The sequence below is a fragment of the Thamnophis sirtalis genome, unplaced genomic scaffold (assembly GCF_051295495.1).
Source record: "Thamnophis sirtalis isolate CommonGarterSnake01/CBP01778 unplaced genomic scaffold, rThaSir2_p1.2 scaffold_1, whole genome shotgun sequence".
Lineage (NCBI taxonomy): Eukaryota > Metazoa > Chordata > Lepidosauria > Squamata > Natricidae > Thamnophis > Thamnophis sirtalis.
The window spans coordinates 73,331,885-73,351,603 of record NW_028261381.1 but is presented as its reverse complement, the minus strand read 5'-3'; the positions used below and the strand labels follow the sequence as shown (position 1 = coordinate 73,351,603).

Below are 19,719 nucleotides of genomic sequence, written 5' to 3'. Positions count from 1 at the left end.
GGGGGGTTCAAACTTGACAGCTTTAAGACTTGTGGACTTCAACTCCCAGAATTCCTCCTCCAGTCTTGTTGGCTCAGGAACTCTGGCATTGAAGTGTGCAAGTCTTAAAGCTGTCAAGTTACAAGGCCCTGGCACCCCTAATCCTTTAGAAAAAAAACCCCAGGGGTGTTCAAACGTGACAGCTTTAAGACTTGTGGACTTCAGCTCCCAGAATTCCTCCTCTCACTCTTCATCTTGATGATTTGCAGATGGACGGGGTGAGGGAGCTGGAACCGGTTCTAAACGGCATTGTAGATTTGTGGAACCTCTTTTATAGAAGAGGTTAGAACTGGCAGGAACCCACCCCTGGTGTAGAATGAGATAATAAACCAATGTCATGTGTTCAGAAAGGAATACTGGTGTTGCCAGAACACTCATATGCTAATGTGAACTGCAAGGAAGGAAAGGCCCAGAATGCATTTTGTTATCATTCAGCAATGAAGGAAGGGGTCAGAGCAACAAAGATTTTCACAGCCCCCCATGCTAGTATATGTGTATCTTAATCGCTTCAGCATAATTCAGATTTGGGCCCCAATGGTTTCTGCATGCAATAGGCCTACAGGAAGGCAGCACCTACCCTGTTCCCCCAAAATAAGATCCAACCAGAAAATAAGCCCTAGCATGATTCCATTCCAGTTTAGACATGTTTTTAATAGATGCTGAGGTGGTCTCTCTCTCTCTCTCTCTCTCCCTCCCTCCCTCCCTCCCTCCCAAACTTAGTTCCCTCTCAGGAATGTGGAAGTTTCATTTTTTATTTGTTGAGACTGTTGAAAGAAATGATTAAATAATAAAATACACAAAAAAGTTTAATAAAAGGAATTAAAGTGCTAGAAACCATGGCAATTTTGGTTGAGACACACAGTGAATTGGAATATAAAGTTTCTATAACCTAAAAGAAAACTCTTATATAAGAAATAAATATTTTCATCGCACTATATTATTTCCAATGAACTAAATAAATCCATTCACACATCTCAGGGGTGGGTTTCTCGCCCCGTTCCAACCGGTTCGGTTGGAACGAGGCCGGTGGTGTCCTCGCGCATGCGTGCAGTGCGCGCGTGCACACGCGCAGTGCGTGCATGCGTACTAGCGTCTGTGCGATGCTCCAGCTGCTCCTGGAGGATCACGCAGGCGCTGTATGTGTCCTGCGTATGCGTGGAAGCGCAGAATTCGGCAAAACCGGGTAAGGAGCGCGTGCGGGGGCGCGCGGGCGCGCAGGCACAGGGGGGGGGCCTTCGCCATTCCCGGAAGTTACTTACTTCCGGGTTCGGCGACCAACCGGATCGCGGGGACCGCCGCGAACTGGTTGAAACCCACCCCTGACACATCTAATGTAAATCCTTTTTCAAACCTAAGTGCAAAATTTGATGTAATTAACATTAAAATACCAATTATAACTTATGAATCTTCTCTCCAATATATGTTCCATATTAGTAAGTTATGCTCCCCATCCCAGTGGTGGGTTTCAAAAAATTTTAGAACCTCTTCAGGTGTGGCCTGGATATATTAGTCCTATTCCTCCTAAGGACTTTACATTTATTTATTTGCATATTTATTTAAAAACTATGCATTATTTCTGCATGAGCAAAGCAACAGAATGCTGGTGCGGTGTTCCCATTCTGAAAACTACATTATAAAATGACAAATCATACACATTATTTAAGAACTGCTAAAGCATATGGTCATTTTTGTTCCTTTGTGTAAATAGTTGATTTCATGTGATGAATCACATGAGACACATAGTCAGTCAGTTTTGTGTGTGTGTGTGTGTGTGTGTGTGTGTGTATACAACTATGTTTAACTGAATTTGCACATACAAATTTTCAATGCTCTTCTACTATGCTACAGAATAAATCCTGGAATATAATAAAATTAATAGTGGTTTGGTAGATTAAACCAACATTATAATGCTTTTCCCACCAAATTAATACTGTGACACACAGACATCCCTACTATATTCATTATCCATCTTTTTATGTTATTTTGAAAATCTCCGTAACCAATGGAATAAAATGAGCTTAAAACATTCCCTCCTGACAACCTTGGGCTGTTCTTAAAAGCACCAGGGGGCAGGGGGGGGGGGAGGACACACAGACAAACTAGGGTGAAGGTATTTATTTTTTTATGGTTTATTTTAGCATTTTTTCCTAACAGAATTGTAAATTCTTGTCTTTAGGGATTAGAGACATTTAACCATTACATTTACCTTACGGACAACAAAGATTTGACACACATACACACACAAAGACAACAGAAAGAGAAAAGAAAGGGAAAACAACTCTCAGGTTTATACATCCTGGTCATTCTCACCATAAATCTTAGTTAATCTAAATTAGGAAAGACAAAAATCTAGGAGGGAAGAAGGATCAATGTTACTATATTTTTCTTTTCTTTTAACTATCTTTATTTAGCCAAATTGGTTTTCCAGCGTCCCTGAACAAAGTCCATCTCTTGCATAATTTTTTTGCTTGTATCTTCCTCATACCAGCCAGGACAGGTCATTGCCTCTCATCCCAAGCATCGAGCAAGTCTCCTGGTGGGGATCCTGGCAAGATCCTCAAGCAGAAACTTCTCCTGTTTCTTTATATCCACTGTAGAGATTCAATTGGCTCTGCAGGGTCTCCCTTGCAGTCAAACTTCTATACAAACTTCCTGTCCTACTTGTGTTGGTTTTCAGACCAAAACAACAACAAAGGGTCTCGGACGACTCTGGTTCCCTTCTCGGAGTACGGCACCTCTTTCCTAGGGGAAACAGCTCGCCAGCAGTTTTCAGACCAAAAAAGGTTCTGAGACAACCTCTGCTCCCCTGCAGTAGTATGTGCACCTCCTTTCGCAGCCTGCTTTTTCGGTTTTCAGACCCAGAAGAGTCTGGAAAGACCTCTGCTCCTTTCAGCAGTAGTACGAGCACCTCCTTGGATAGGACTTTGTTCAGTGACTTCCCAGCTACTTGTTCAGGTTCGATTCCAATTTCCACTCTCTCACTCGCTTTTCTGTTCCATTTTCACACAGCCCTGTACCTTATGTTAGGAAAACTTCCTTGCTTTCCAGACTCTGTCAGTCATGGTCCTTTGGGACTAGTGAACAGCCTGTTGGAGGCTAGGAAAGGCAAGGACGGCATGGAAGGAGCAGGATCTAGCTGTGGCTGAGAGAAGGGTCCTTTTGATCACACATAGGCATACACACAGTTCCATCACTCTCCTGGGCTTTAAAAGTTAAAATTTAGATGTACTCACCTGCTTTCCAAGCAGCCCTTTATACACTTGCTCCAAATGGGCAAGGTTTGGGGAACCCACCCACAGACACAAGGAGTCTGCTGCCATCAAGGTGAAGGTTTACCTGGGCCAGATCTGTTGGTTAGGTTAGCTTGGAGTCCCATCTGGTGTGCCAAAGTGTTGGAAGAAAAATCCAGTCCAGTTCCAAGCCAGGAGAACGATGCTGGAAATAAAATGGAGGCAAGCTGCAGGAAAGGAAGTCTCTGTTTATTTGGTAGCCAGAAACTAGTTGACAGCAGCATGATTCTGGGGGTGGCTGACAAAATGGGAGTTGAGAGTAGGTAGGTTTGTATACATTCTTTGGGGCTTTGTGATTGAGATGCCTGTTCTTGAGTATTTTAATGACTGTTGCCAGATTCCTAGGGTGTCCTGTAGGGGTCATGGCTGGTTTTACAGGCAAAAGGGGAAATGCACATCCCAGGTGTTTGTCTGAGCTAATCTTGTCAGTTTTGGCTTGCCTAATTGTGTTGCTTATTTGGAATCTCTTTGCTTATGAATAGATTAACCAAGTCTTTCTGCATGGATACAAAATCTCCTAAAGACCAGCTTCTTATGCTTCTGCTTGAGGCTGTTTTCCTATGGAAGAAAGATTGGGGCCACTTTCTGCCTTCGTTAAAAATTTTCTTCTCTTCTCCTTTAGGAGAAATATTCCATCCTGCCTCTTTTTAATATTAAGAATAAAGAATATTTTAATCTGTGGCTTCCTACATAAGTAAAAGCGTTCCTGAAGGATTTGCTTGGTGGATCACTTTTCTTCAGTGTTCTTAAATGCATCTTCTCTGCGTTATTTGCTTATAAAGGCCAGCTAAGAAGAATTTGTTTGGAGCAAACAAGGGACGCCAACGTGTAAAGCAGGGGACTCAGGTGGGGTGCCCATGAAGTAAGCGGACCATCCCAGGCAGCATGCAAGATTTGCAGCGTCTTGAATGTCCTGTTCCAGTACTAAAGATAACTAGGTCCCTTGAGCTTTTTGCACGCACACACGCTCGCGCACGCGCATCCTTACAAAAAAAAAAAAGAAAGCAAATGAGGTAAAAAAAAAAGCGGGGCGGGATTCCTTTTACTTCTTCTTCCCCTTCCTTAGAACGGGGCCAAGGAAGGTTCGGGCGCCGGAGCTCAAAAGAGCCTTTGAGGACAGCGCGCGCCAGCTGCAAACAGCAGCTGCCTCGGCGGCCGTCCGGGGAACATCCAGGGGCGCGCGCGCGCCCGCCCCGTCGGCACCGCGCGTCGCTTGGGACCCGTCCTTCTGCTGCTTCTGCGCTTGCTACGTGCACACTGACACTGTCCTCATGGCAAAGCCCAAGCCGGGCTGTACCATTTAGCATCCTCCCCCCCCACCCGCCGAAAAAGGGGAGAGAAGGCGGCGAGCCGAAGCACGCGCGTCAAAAACAACGCACGGAGTCCTGAGACTCACCCTGGCGTGAAAGCTTGTCCCCCCTCCCCAGTGAAAAAAAAGGAGGTTGGCTGGCGGCAATCATTGCGGGGAAGGGAGGTGTGGGAGCGCGGTACTGAAGCTCGGGCAAGTACAGTTGGTTCCTCCCTAAAGTAAGGACGTGCAGAAACGAACGCGCCGCACCCCGCGCTGTAACTCACAGGGAAGGGAGGGAGGGAGTTGCCCGGCCCTCGGGCACGGAGAGCATCCCTCGGATTGGCCAGGCCGACGGAGGGCGCGACTGCCGGGTTGCCGGACGCAGCTCCCATTGGACCATCGCGGCATTACGTCACGAGCTCGATTTGCATGGAGTTAGGGCGGGGCGGGGGAGCCAAAGGGAAAGCAGGTTGCACGGCTGCAGTGGGTCGGCATGGGTTGGTGTGTGCGAGCCGCGCCGGGCTGGGCTGACTGTTTTAGGGAGCGCAAAGAGAACAAGAGGCTTTGCCACCGCCCTCTTCCTCTCCGGCTGAAAAGGGAAAACAGTCCCTGAAGGCTCGAAATCCCGGAAGCTGGCGCCGTGGAATGAGAGCGCGAGGCTGTACCAGGCAGTGCCTGGCAAGCGCTCTCGAAGTTCAGGCACTTCGGAGAACTCCGCGGAGAGTGGAAGGGAGGCATGGGGACTCCGGCTGCGGTCCCCCTAGCCAATGGGAGCTGGTTAGAGGAAAGCCCCTTCTTTCCAAAGCGGCAAAAGGAATTGCGTTGCAGACAACTAAAAAAAAAAAAAAGCAAGGCGGTGGGACCTTCGCCCGAGTATCCGGAGTCGGTGGGGTTCGAACGAGGTCACGGACAGACCTGACTTCGCCCGGCAGGTAAAAAAAAAAAAAGAGCGCTTGGACTTTCGGTGTGGCGATTTGCTTTTAGCCCCTTTGCCCGCTGAGTATTGAAATTGCAAATTGGGAGGGATGCTTTGACGAGGAACCAGCCCTGCCTGGTCGCTGGAAAAGTTTATCCTGTCTGCCTCGACGCCCTCTGAACTAAGGATCGCAGGGAGAGAGAGAGAGGATCGCTGTTTGCTCCTGGAGGATGTTGGCGAACTGCTTGTTGAACTGCGGGTTTGAAAAGTAATAAAACACCAAGTTGGCTTGGAGGAGGACGAATACCGTGGAAGTATGTACTGTGTCCCCGAAGAAAATCGCTGCAGGACCAAAGATCCGATTCATTCCGCTAAAAATCAATGGGAATTTGTTACTACTCTGACAAGTGGGGGAATTGTTCTCCAGAGGGAGACGGGACTTATTGCAACAGTGTAAACCTCCCCTCGTAGCATCTCTTGCCTTTCTGAAACACTTGGGGTAGTGTAGTATTTTCCTAAATATTTTTCCAAGCAATTTTGTCTTAGGTATGAGTGGTGATGGAAAGGTCCCCTAAATTTATTTAAAGAGTGGGTTTATATTTTACAGAGCTGAGGATGAATATAAAACAGACTTTTGCTCTCCTGTTATGTTAGACTACAATTCCATGCTCCCCAACTCAAATCCAATGGCTATGCTGAGGAATGGGGGCAATTGCAGATCTGGGGGCATAGGAGAAAGTAAGACTGTGCCCAAAAGTTCTGTTGTTTTGTTATTGTGTTACAGAAGTTGGAAAGGACAAGGAGACTGAAAAGGAAGCTGCCTTGAGATTATTTAGAATTGGGTCTAAATGTCTGAAATAATGCAGACAAACAGTTAATAAGGACAGTGATCCTGCTGATATATGTTTTTATTTCAGGTGCTCAGTTAGAGGGTGAGGTGGGGTGAGATAGGGTGATTGCCTGTCATTGGTACCCTAGAAGCGGATGCCTGTTTGGTTAATTCTCCAGAAGCAGGTGAGCCACTGACTAACGCACATTGTGCTGCTATGTCCCCACTGTGCGTGTGACAGCGGCTAACCTGCTTCTCGGACATCACTGTGTCTTCTTCTGTAACTCACCTGCCCTCTAGAAGCGGCTACATCTTGGAGCCTGATGACTGCCCTTCCAACCTAAAGACCATAAGGAGAAAGGTTTCTCTGAAAGAGTTGAATGTCCAACCTTTTAACAGCTTGCACAACCATATCTACTGTAAGAAAGCAGACTTGCACTGTGAATGCTTTTTCCCATTGAGTGTATTAGACAGACTCAGAATGAAATGCATTTGTTATCATTTTAAGCAGTCTGGGTTTTTTTTTTTTTTTTGTCCAAGGAACTTTAGACTAAAAAAGGTCTGGATTTAGTTGGAATTACTCAGATTCTTCCAGTAAAATGGTTATGTGATGAGATCTAAATCTGCCTAGAAAGATTATAAAATAAGTAAGGAATTGAACATCCCCTCCCTTAAACATGCACGTACAACAGATAGCATCTCAGTCAATCAGACAGACATCATTTTCTTGAAAACTTCCATAAAGGAGATTTTATTGAATTTAAGATCTGTCACAGCGCACAGTAATGAAGAAATGTATTCTTCAAACAGGTAAGGAGACTTTAATCTTTGGAGCATTAATTTCCATTACCTATTTTTATATGTAAGATATCTCTGGAGTCCCCCTCCTTCCTAAATTTATCGTCCTCCCACAATGAATGCTTGTTCCTTCATTTGAGGCAGATTTTGGCTGGTGCTATTGAAGGCACTGTGGAATCTATCCTCAAATTTTGATGAAAACAACAATGCAGTTTTAAATCATTTATTAGATATTTCAAAATTATGCAGAGAACTAGCTTTACATTTGCTGTTTAATTTTTCTTCCGTTCACTGTCATCTGCCATAAAATGTGTCGGCTCACATGTGCAATTTTTAGTCATCTTTCCTTTTTTCCATACAGTTTTTGCACATTGCAAAATGGCTTATTTTCACACATTTTCTATTTTATACCAGAATGTAAAGAGGAATGGTTTATGGTCGGTTTCATCCAACACTGGGAAAATCCACCTTTCCCTGGGCCTCATTTTGCAGCTGCTCTTCAACCAATGGAAAAGGACTTTATTCTGAACTGGTTAGTTTTGCTGGTAACATAAATGAATCAGAAGAGAAAAGTAGCTGAAGAATGACATCGGGAAAAGCTATAGGCTGGTTGGCATCTGAGTTAGGCCAGTTGAGGGTAGGCCGATTTCCCTCATGTAAACTGCAATAGATTTAATGGAATTTAAGTGGAAATAGCATAATTTAGAAAGCCAGTCAGTGTAGTAGACTTGCATGCTTCAAATGCCAGAGTTTCTGAGCCAACATTTTGGTTGCTAAGGAAAAGCGTTGTTAAGTGAGTTTCACCACATTTTACAGGTTGGCCACGCCCACCCAGTCACATGACTGGCAAGCCATGCCCACCCAGTCACATGGCCAGCAAGCCACTCCTACAAAGCAGGCCACACCTGAGGAGGTTCTAAAAAATTTTGAAACCCACCACTGGGGGGGGGAGCATAACTTACTAATATGCAACATATATTGGAGAGAAGATTCATAAGTTATAATTGGTATTTTAATGTTAATTATATCAAATTTTGCACTTAGGTTTGAAAAAGGATTTACGTTAGATGTGTGAATGGATTTATTTAGTTCATTGGAAATAATATAGTGCGATGAAAATATTTATTTCTTATATAAGAGTTTTCTTTTAGGTTATAGAAACTTTATATTCCAATTCACTGTGTGTCTCAACCAAAATTGCCATGGTTTCTAACACTTAACAGTTTCCTTTTATTAAACTTTTTTGTGTATTTTATTATTTAATCATTTCTTTCAACAGTCTCAACAAATAAAAAATGAAACTTCCACATTACTAGAGAGAACTATGTTTGGAAGGGTAGGGGGAGAGAGGGGGGGAGGGAGGGAGGGAGGGAGAGAGAGAGAGAGAGAGAGAGAGACCACCTCAGCATCTATTAAAAACATGGCTAAACTGGAATGGAATGTTCATGCTAAATTCCCAACATAATTGTCTTCCAAAGTTCCTAATACAGCAGACTGTAGTGATTCATTATTAAAATAATTCTATTTTACTTTCTTAGAGTTTATTTATTCACAGTCTTGGGACATTCAGGAACATGATATTGAAAATGTTAAGAAAGGAATGTGCAGATGCAAACACAGATTACTCTAAACAAGTAATAATTTTTCTGGTTTCCTTGGTTAAATAAGAATCTAGTTAAAACCTGTGCTGGTTTGTTTTTGGACATTCCCATATGTATCCGAAGAGCAATGGAAATTTGATCCCTTGGTAATTGATGATTTGCAGGTTGTAGAAAGTCTATCCTACAGAAAGTCTGATTGTAAAAAGCAGGTGCACAAAATGTACCTTACACTAACTCAGATATTTTGCAACCTATTCGTGTACATTTATTAAAAAGTGTTTTTGTGAGTTGTAGTGGATCATAATCCTCAGATTAGTGAAGCCTCTATAGTTTTATATTTGCCGCATAGTCAGCTTTGACTGACCTAGAACACTAAGCAAAGTCAGCCCTTGATATATTTATTATATTGATTTATATAGCTAACAATTTTATAATTGTAGCTCTGGGTGTTGAACAACCAGAATAAACAGAAGTAACAGAACACTCAAAACCAACAGAATAAAAATAATAACAATAGACAACATTGACACAATAATGTCAAATACTTTTTAATATTCGGTGCTATCCTGACTCTCACATGCTTATGCTCAAAAAAGGTTAAATGACTTTCTATACTTTTTTTAAAAAAGTTCATAATTTTAAGAGAAGGATGTTTCAAACCCCTTGCTTATATTGGTACTAGGCAGCAATATTTATTTAACAAAGTGATTTATGTCACATTTTTCCTTCAGGAGCTCAATGTAGCAATTGTAGTATCAGTGGTAAATGCCTACTAATCTATTGTGTGATTAATTATCAGCATGTTAAGAACTGAGATAATCAATAACTTTGTATTGTAAATGTGAAAATTCTGGTGACAGGAGTCAAGCCCACAGCAAACCCTTTCAGTATTGAACTGTAAGCAAAAGAGAAAAGCAAAATTATGCAATCTGAGAAGCAGATAGGAAAAATGCTTTCAGTCTGTAAGGAATCTGCATTGAAGGATGTTCAATTTCTTAATGTGTTTTTCATTAAGATGCTCTTGTTTTCCTTCTTTTTATTTATCTGGAGAAGGCAGCTGGAGAATGAAGCAAAGATGAATGAAATGTTCTGGTTTCTAATGTATTATGGAGTCTGTAAGTATACCAGCATGATCCCAAGAGACTATAAATAGCATTTTGGGCCAAGAGCACCAGAACGGCACATGTTCCTTACATAAAAGTGTAAGCACAGTCTTATGTAATGCTTCTTAAAACTACTTGGCAGGAAATTCCACCAGGAGATAGTTCTCAGTCATCCAGAAACAGCCAGAATCTTCTGATCCAGATCAACCAAGATTGGCTGATGCTGCTAAAATCATCTGAGTAGAGTACCCTCCAAGCAAGTTGGCTGAAAAGAATCCTGTGGCCTAGTTGATATAAACTGCCCTGGCAGAGTGAGGCCTTTGCCCCAGGAACCAGGCCTGGGTTGTTGTTGTTTTTCCTTTTTTGCCTCTCCCATCCATAGTCTAGAATTTATCGGCTTTCCCGCTTACCAAGGGATCAGCTTAGTGAAAAAGCATATTCCTGGCCAGCATATGATTCTGCATTTAATCTTAGCTGTCTTTTTGGAAAAGAAGGGTTATACCTGAGAGCAACAAGGTAGCCAGTCATTGTGATTGAATCCTGCCCTAACTTTACTTGAATAACTTTTTCCAGGGGGCTATTAAAATGCTGCATAAAAAGAAGAGTGAAGTGTAGTCCTGTATACAGTGTACTATATAATAAAACTATGATGCTTCAAGATGCCACATGACTCAAATTGTAATAGTTTGACGCACCGTAGTAAGCCAAACGATGGTTTGTTTGTTGCTTAATGTGATACATGAATACAACCAGTATGGTTTGTAAATCATCTTGGATGCTTTACTGTGTTACAGGAACCCAGCTAATTATGCTTTATTCTGTAAACTATGATTAAACAAAAAAGTGGCTTAGCATTGGCTATATACAAAATATGTTGTTAGGGACCTCCAAAATACTACTTTCTTTCTTCCAAGTTGTGCCAATTCCACCATTTAAAGGATCTAGCATTTGGAGTGGGGAAGTTAATCTCTGAACCAATAATAATTCAGTGTGTTCAGGATGAAACAGGCCATTCCTGGAAAAACAGAATTTGCCCACCTCTGTCATGTTGAGTGAAGATTGCCTTTGTTTTTTTTCCACCTCTGATCTACTGAATCCAGGGTGTCTTCCATTTTGCCTTTCATCTCAGCATGAGGGAACCCAATTTTACACTGCTTCTGTCTGTTTCCAGGAACTGCCTAGATTCTGTTTTCCAGGGAAAGTATCACTTTGTCCTCTAGATACATAGATATTTTTGGGGTGGTCATTTTATTAAACATTACAAATATAAAGATGAAAACTAATGCAATCTTTTTAAAAAGACAAAAATAGCAAAATATAAAGTGCAGAAAGGAAAAAAATGGAAAGAAAATATATAGCAAAGAAAAAGAAAAGAAATATTGCTTATAAAGTAATTATTTAGCCCTTCATCACAAATAATTTCAGTAAGTTAATCACTTTCTCCTAAAATGCTACAAATGATCTTCCCATATCTCACACATAGATGTTTTCTAGGAAGCCATAATTAAGGGGGAAATATTTTAGTCCATAAGCTGGTGAAACATCACCTTGACGTTGCAGTAAAAAGCTACAGAATTAAATTGCTGCAAATATTGTTGCTATTCCTTCTGCCCTAGAATAGCAGAATTCTGTAACTTGGTTTTCTTACGCACCTGTGCATTTACTGAGATTCCAAAGTTGGTTAAAATCCTGTGTTGTGAAGCTGGAGGGGTGGTAATTTACTAATGGATTATTATTTGCATGCTTAACTTGCATCACTAGTAAAGAAGCAATTCCAGCAGTTGTCACCTCATTTTTTTATAGCCCTATTCCTACTCAAATGTTACTGCTTGTGGAATTTTACTAATATTAGAGTAAGGACTTCACTAAAGCCAAGGGTTTTTTTTTAGTGTCTTTCTGAACTCTCCCCCCCACCCTGTGTGTGTGTGTGTTTGTGTTTGTGCATGGGTGCCCATGTGCATATATAGGAAAATTCGGACAGGATAAACAGTAAAACCTTTCAAACCTGGCTTGCCTCTTAGTGTCTCAGTAGACTTGCTATTAACTTCTTCTAAGATGTTTGTTGAAGTTCCTAATGTATCTGGCATTTCTGAAGGCATTCAATCCAGGTGTACGAATTAACTAGATCCAATTCCGTGTGGCTTCTTGAGGGCAGCCAAGACTGGCTAAATTCCAATAAAGGATAATATTTGTATCTTAGAGTTGAAATGAGGGGTCCTTGGTGCTCTGCACTTGGTTGTTTTCTTGCAGATGTTTCATTACCTAAATTAGGTAACATCATGAGTGCACTGGCTAAATTCTGCCACCTAGCTGGGTGTGATAAGAATTGGTTCACAATTATTATTACTCAGATGGCATACCTCATACTTGGGATAGTTCTTTAAATTCTGGAAGTTTTGTGTTGTGTTTCAGACAATCTGTTTTTAAAATATTTCTGTTGACCTCTGTAATATAAACTATAAATTTGTACTTCATAAATCAAATTGTTCTATTCAATTTTCATCTACTTCATATAGTGATATATTAATTTCTCATGCTGCTTTTTCCCCTTCCAATCTTAATCCAATTTGTTAGTCTACTGATTAGATTTTACAGTGTTCACTGGAATGAATAGTCCTTTTCTTTCATTTTTACTATGCCTTGTCTAAGTACTTTCATTTTCCATTTTATTCCAGCTTCTTTTTTTCATTAAATTTTGTGATATCTTCGATGACATTTTTTGAGATTTCATAAAAGTGAATTGAAGCCATTAATCCTTTCGGGGATAGATAACTTCCTTGCCTACATGTGTTTTAGAATTTAGTTATCACTGTCATTATCTATGCTGATTGGGACAGATCAGAATTGAAATCCACAACATTGAGAAGGTGCAATACAATCTATCTCTGTTCCCTCTTCTGTTTCTTTCCCATATTATTTTTAATTGCCTGGAGAAAATGTCTGATTTTACAATTGGCTTTTCTATGCTATATATTCTTTAGACATTTCTATAAACTGCCTTCTTTAATTAAAATTATAAAATTGATTCCCTGGACCTGATTTCCTAAATTATAATGTAGAATTTCATCATATGATAGCAACTATCCAAAATAGTATTGTTTTTTTGCATTACAGTTAAAAGGGCTACTGTTATTGATCTTATTAAATCCTAATAACAGGTAGCACTAAGGGTTTGATTTCTTTAAAAAAAAGCTTGGCAGTGAGCTGGTGTTCTTGAGCCATATCCAATGGCATTTAATAAAACTAAGTATATAAGCATGATCTCGGGAAAAGACACTCTAGCTGTACATTCAATAAAATCTCTTCTATTTAATATTGATAGTTTAAATCAGTTAAATTAAACCAGTTGGTCAGAAAACAATTTCTATTACCACCTCGTCCTTGTATCAGCCCTGCAGATCCTCTGAATGGAACTCCACTTTCTAAGAGATGATTATTGTCAATTCTTGCTGCAGCCTTTCGTACCCTGAAAATCTGTTTCAAACAACTGAGGGCCACCTAGTATAGCAAGAATGGTAGAACAACTGCAAAAATGGGTTAAAAATTAAGGACCTTTCCTTTTTCCCAAGCAGCAGCTTCAACTGGATTAGTGGGCTTTTAAAAATTTACTTGCTTAGATTTGTATGCCACTCCAGTCAGGAAATAGCTCTGAGCATCTGACATTACTCATTACAGCAGTCATATTAAAGTACAGTTAGGACTATTAGCCTCGATGCCAGTATAACTGTCTCCGCAGGACATTTGTTGAGAGACTAATGGGCTTCCTTGTGCTGTTGGTTAGCCAGTGTGAAAACAGACTGCTGTGGGCTAAAAGGGCCAGAAGTTTGATCCAACAGGGCACTGTTTATATTTGTGCATGGCAATATAAGTCATCATCTACAACCATAAAATCATTTTTGTGGAACTGCTTCTCTAAACCTAGGCCATTATCTGCTGAAAGGATTCAGCTTCAAACTGACACTAGCTGATTCATTATTAACCCTTTATCAGTAAATAATTATATCAGTCCCATAAAAATAAGTTTACAACTGAAATAGGTGGGTTCCTTGGGATAACATTGAATTGCAAAAGGCATTTTTAGAAGCTAAAAAGCAAACTGGGGAAGAATGGCCTTTAATAAGAGCCATCTGATAACCTTTTGAAAAACTGAGGCTTGTGGTTTTCCTTAGTTTGGAGTACTGCACAATAGTGAATTAGAACTAGCTTTTTTTCTCATCAGAAAGAGCTAAGAATGCTTCCCCTTGGCCAGGAGAAATAAAAGCAATAGATTCAGACTCTCTCTTCCTTCGGATCCCCTAGCACTACTTGATGGATTTCCAAACTCTCCGGAAGAGATTTTGAAGAAGCACGGAAGACAACAGGAGGAGGGGGATATGTTGCCAGAAGAAGGACTCTATATTGCCGGTAATATTTCTTGACTGACTCAGATTAAAGCTCTCCTGCTTTATTAGATACTCCCCTGCCCACTGAACAGTGTATTTGGGAGTGCCTGCCAGTTGCTAATACTATCAGCGTGGCTTAAACCTCCCAGATTTACTGTTCTTTCAAAATTCCACACCTGGGGAAGCCTGCTAGTCAGTTGGCTTGCAGGTACAAGTTTGCGCCGATGGCTAAATCCAGCCATCTGTCCAAACCTTCTGCTAACTATACCAATGCTGTGCTTGGCAGATGGTTTCTTCCTGGCTGGGGACATTCAAAAGGGGGAGGGTGTCAAAGCCAGAGGGTGGAACTCCTGACATTGTTTAACACACCCTGTGCACCCAAAATCAGGACTTCCATCTTGCACACCTAGCTAGAATTGAGGCAGCAGGGATAGAATAATCAGCAGCAGAGATGGCAAATTTTATGTCCATATGTTATTATGTTGGCTAAAGACTGGGTAGGTAGGTCTTCCTCATTTTCCATCCAGTCCTTAGGAGCCATTTACAGTAGCCAAAAATGCCTCCTATTATTGCTTTAATTGTTGAGAGGCAGAATAGCAAACTCTCCCCTGAAGTGAGCAGTTTTCTCTCATGACATAAAATTTTAATTAGAAACAACCCGGCAGCCTTGAAATGGGAACAGCAAGCAGCAGAAGTCAAATTAATAAAATATTCAATGACAGGAATGTATTATTGATACAGCCTATGTGCCTGGTCCTAAAAATTCTGTCAAAGCGCATGAAGCCGTAAACTGGAAGGCCTTCATCTCTTCACTTGTAGAACCAAAACGCTGCTCAAAGAGAGCTGGTACTTAATATTCAGTGAGCTTCCCAACTGGATCATAATCATCTGATCCAACCCATAGTGGCAATCATAGTGAGAGGTCTTGGGGGCATCAGTTAAGGATAGGCATTTCAATCATAGATTGGAATGTGCTCTTGCTGAATCTCATCATTTCTACATAAACAGAATTGCTAGGCAATCTCAAATTGCTTGAGTTGAAAATGATTGTTATTCTCTAAGAAGCTGGTCAACTTCTCTTGACCAAATGAAGATACAATGTTTAAAGATGCTGTCTGACAAAAACAAGATGTTATACTTGGTTCTTTAAAGATCTTGAAAGTATCATCAGTCTTGAGTTTCCATTACATGCTAATCTATGCTTGATTTAAGTAAGCTTGATGGCTTACTGAATAATCTACAACAGTGATTCTCAACCTTTTCTTCACCATAGACCCCCTTTAAATTCCTCTTGTGACCACGGTCCCCCAAGACTTAACTGAAGATTTAAATAGTAACATTTCATCAAGCTCTCATTAACCCCCCATTATGACATTGCTGACCTCCTGGCGTTCCTGGATCACAGGTTAAAAAACACTGATCTATACTACACTAGCTGGGCTTGCATGACATACTAAATCATGAGCCATTTTTTGCAAACTTCAGAGCTGGCTTTATAAAGCCAAATTGCTTATTTAGTATACAGTGTGGTCCCTGGTTAAGAATGAGTTCTGTACCCTAACTCTGTCTTTAATCCAAATTTGTATTTAAGTCAGAACTCGCCAATTGCTAAAATGACAGATGTTCGTCTTCAAACTTGACAAAGTACTTAAATTGAGCAATGCTTTCAGGAACCACGGAAAGCTGGTTGCATTAATGCACGTCTTTACTTCATTGGCTGGAAGGAGAACACTGTCTGCCAAATAGACAGCCCATTCATATCTAGGGTTTGCCCTTCTATTGGATGTTGTTAACCCAAGGATTGCTTGTACTTTGTGAACCTATTGGTGTGTTCTTCATGGAAAAAGAGGAGGGAGTATAAAGGCAACAGCTGCAAGGCAGATATGAAGAGTGTATCTTTATGCAGGGAACTTTTCTGCAGCATCAGTCTTTGGACATTTAGCCTAAGAGTGGTGCTATGACTGGTGGCAGTTTTAGAGAGGGGTTCTCCTAGCTTTTTCTGATGTTGAATTTGGAATTTTTTGCATGCCAAGCATGAATTCCATCACCAAGTACGAATAAACGAAAAATGTGTTATACTGCCAAACAGTATGTGAAATACAGGTAGTCCTCATTTACCGGCTGTTTCATTTAGCAACTGTTTGAAGTTACAACAGTATTTTAAAAAAAACAGTTTTGTGACCAATCCTCAGATTTACAACTGTTATAATGTCTTGCAAGTCATATGATTGCTATTTGTGTGCTTCACAACTGGCTTGTAGCAAACTGTCTTAATGGAGAACACCGAAGTAAAATCAAAATTCACAATCCTGTGATGTCTCACTGAACAATCAGATGGGAAGTAATGTAAGCCTGTCAGGGACAGGTCATGTAATTTGCTATTTAGCAATTGCTATGCACATGTTCACATTTTCAGTTCTGCTCCAGGCGAACCGGTTGTTAAATTATGTGAAGCCCATCTCTGTTCACAATGGCATATTTTACATAAAGGCCAAAGTTAAATGTTGGACTTTAATGCCCAGAACATATCCCATCTCCTCCTGCATCTGTCAAAAAGCATGAGACCTATGGAGCATTGGAATGTATTTCTAGCCAGATTGTAGCAAGGAAGAGAAAATGTCTGAATTTCACTGGAGGAGGTAGGAGCTTATGCAGTTTTTCTGCCTCCCTGAAGCTCAGTAAAATGTACCATGCTTTGTAAGCCACCATAAGTCAGGAGGATCAAGAGAATATAATGGAGCAGCTAGAATAATATGCTAGGATAATTTGATTCAATACAACATAAGCCACTGCTAGGAGTTGGAAAGTATTTATGGAGTATACTTGTCTTCTGCTTGTATAAATGTTGGATTTCATCCAATCCATATTTTTTACTAAAGTGGACTTAATAAAATGTAATATTTCCTCCTTGCTAGCTTCTTCCTGTCTTATATAGATGTTTCATTAACTAATATAGTGATTACTTCATAATTTAATGAAGGAGCTATAATTCTGCTTTTATTGTGTATTTTAGTATTTTTATTTATTATGTTTTTTGTTTGATTTGATTCGGTCTAAAAATAACTTTTTTTAAATTTGTAAGGCTTTTTTCATGATTGATTGATACAGCTCTCAAGAGAAGGGAAGTTTTGTAGAAAAAGTTACCAAATAATACGTATTTATTGAGATATGGTTTCATTGTTTGGAATACCAGACATTCTGCGCCTCTAAGAATTGTGCACCCTGCTCCTTAATAGTCACCGCAGATGACAAATAACAAAAATGCTGTGATTCATGAAAATATTTCTTCTACTCAGACTACTCAGAGAAGGTCAGTGCGAATGAAGGCAGTATCCAATCCTTCCAGCAATATATTTGGTATGGCTGGAAGAAAACAAGAGAAGAGGAAATTGCTTCTTGAAAGATGACATGATTTCAAGGCCATCCCGAGGACAAAGTGTGAATTTTATGCTCTTCTCCAGTTTCAGAAGTCTTGTCTTGCCCTTTCGTTAGCTGTAGATTAGAACTGAAGTCACACCCCAATATGAGTTCAGTAATTTTTCCACAGAAAGGTCTGTGTTATGTCTCATGCTAAACTGAAATAATGTGGCAACGAGTTGTCTGAAAATTAAGTCTAATAGCTTACTAATATGCCAGGCATGTTTATACATGTAGCAGAAATATAAATATTAACCAGAAACAGGCTGCTGAGCAACTATAGAAATAATCAATGAGAAGGAATAGTAAATCTATTTGACCAATAGGAAAGCAACTTGCAAAAAATGTTTAATTATGGTCATTTTTTGGTTCATATTGATGCAGCCTGATTCTTGGAATCTGGAAAAACATGCAAAGCCTTTTTCTGAAAATAAAGAAAATAGATCTTAGAACTAGCCATAAATTGAAATATATAATGGAAATTGGCAACAAAAGTCATGACTTGACTACTTGTCATAACTTGTTGGAAAGATAAGATAGAAATGTATATTCAAATATTTATACATTACAACCACACCTTGTTTATGACTACCTTGGTTAATGGCATTGGCAAATATGACAGAAATTTTAAAAAATAATTTTCCAAACTGTGTGTGAGGTTATAAGCAAATTTCATGGGCCTGACAACAAAATCATTCACTATGAAACTGATTAAGGTCTAGTCAGTTTCAAGAAGCAGCAGGATCTAGTCTAGATTCTAATAAACTAATTAAGCTCACAAAACTGCTTGTTAACTTGTGGTTAGCATTTTTTGAGGGAAGTGTTATGTTGATCTGTTTGAATGAGGTAGACTGGATTCCAGAGCAATCAGAGGGAGCTCAGTCCACAGTATTTTGTGTGAGAGAAAGAGGGAGAAGACAGCCCTTCCCTAATAGTTCTCAGAGTTTATGTTTGATGTAAATAGTAATGTACTTTGGTTTGGCAGAATTCTACTTATAGGCGCAGGATAATAAAGAACCCAGCTTGGAACAATCACCATGTGTCTTTCTTGGTTTTGGAGCCTAGCAGTTGCAGAGAAAAGAACTTCTGGAAGAAATAGTTTCTATAGAGGGACATTGTGTGGGAGAGCGAATCAGGCATAGGACACTGTAAAAGAGAATTTTATCTGGTTGAAATGGCAGCAACCAGCCAACTCTTTTTACACACACACGCATGCACGCATGTTTATGAATAACTTAAGGCAAAAAACCTAATATTCGTTCCACCTATTTTTCCTACAACGACCCTAAAAGGTTGGTTGGGCACAGGAACAGTGACTGGCCCAAAATTATCCAGCCTGAACTAGAATTCATACTCTCCTGGTTTCTAGTATGGTATATTAAGCACCAGACCAAACTGGATCTATATATACTCCCCAAAGCCATAAAACTAGGGCATTTTAGAAGAATTGAGAAATACTCAGTTTGAGAAACGTAAGTATGAATGCAGAGACCGCTGCTTTTACCATTATCAAGTCTTTGTGTAACATCTGTTTTTTAGTTTGTTTTTGATATCTGACTCCTGGTTATTTTTAAACTGCTCTTTTATTGAAATAATACAACTTCAAGGATGATAAAACTACAAAACAGAAAAAAGTAAAGCCTGAAGCAAATGAAACGATTAACTGTAGTCAGTATTTGTACGCAGAAAATATGTCATGTAAACTTAATAAAAACATTAGCGTAGGTAAGAAATGGTACGGATTTTAATATAGCGGTCACTAACTACAATGTCTTAAAGAATCTTTGCAACTGTTAATTTTTCAACTTACACGCTGGTCCCCAAAACTCAAAACACCCAAGTTGGCATGGCGCTGGGAAAAAGCCAGTTCCTGAATTTGAGAAAGAAACACCCCAATATCCTTGGCTTTTTTTGCCTCCCCCATCCCCTTCCCATAAACCACAAGTACTGTAGGCAAAGGGAAAAGCATTTTATTAAGACTTTATATAGGGCAGAGAGACAAAGGATACATTGGATATATATGTAATGTATCAGAAGACAACAAATCAAATAA

The 19,719-nt window shown here is 40.1% G+C and overlaps 1 long non-coding RNA gene across 4 annotated transcripts; it reads left to right on the top strand.

Moving 5' to 3' along the window:
• The first annotated feature begins 5,065 nt into the window (after positions 1-5,065).
• LOC148049563 (uncharacterized) lies at positions 5,066-18,701 on the top strand. Of its 4 annotated transcripts, none has more exons than XR_015696741.1 (4): positions 5,066-7,695; positions 8,704-8,797; positions 9,818-9,879; positions 14,167-18,701. It is a non-coding gene; the product is annotated as an uncharacterized LOC148049563 (long non-coding RNA). The 4 variants fall into 4 exon arrangements; XR_015696740.1 differs by having other exon boundaries at positions 9,815-9,879; XR_015696739.1 differs by having other exon boundaries at positions 8,704-9,879; positions 14,167-14,271; positions 17,546-18,701.
• Positions 18,702-19,719: the final 1,018 nt, after the last annotated feature.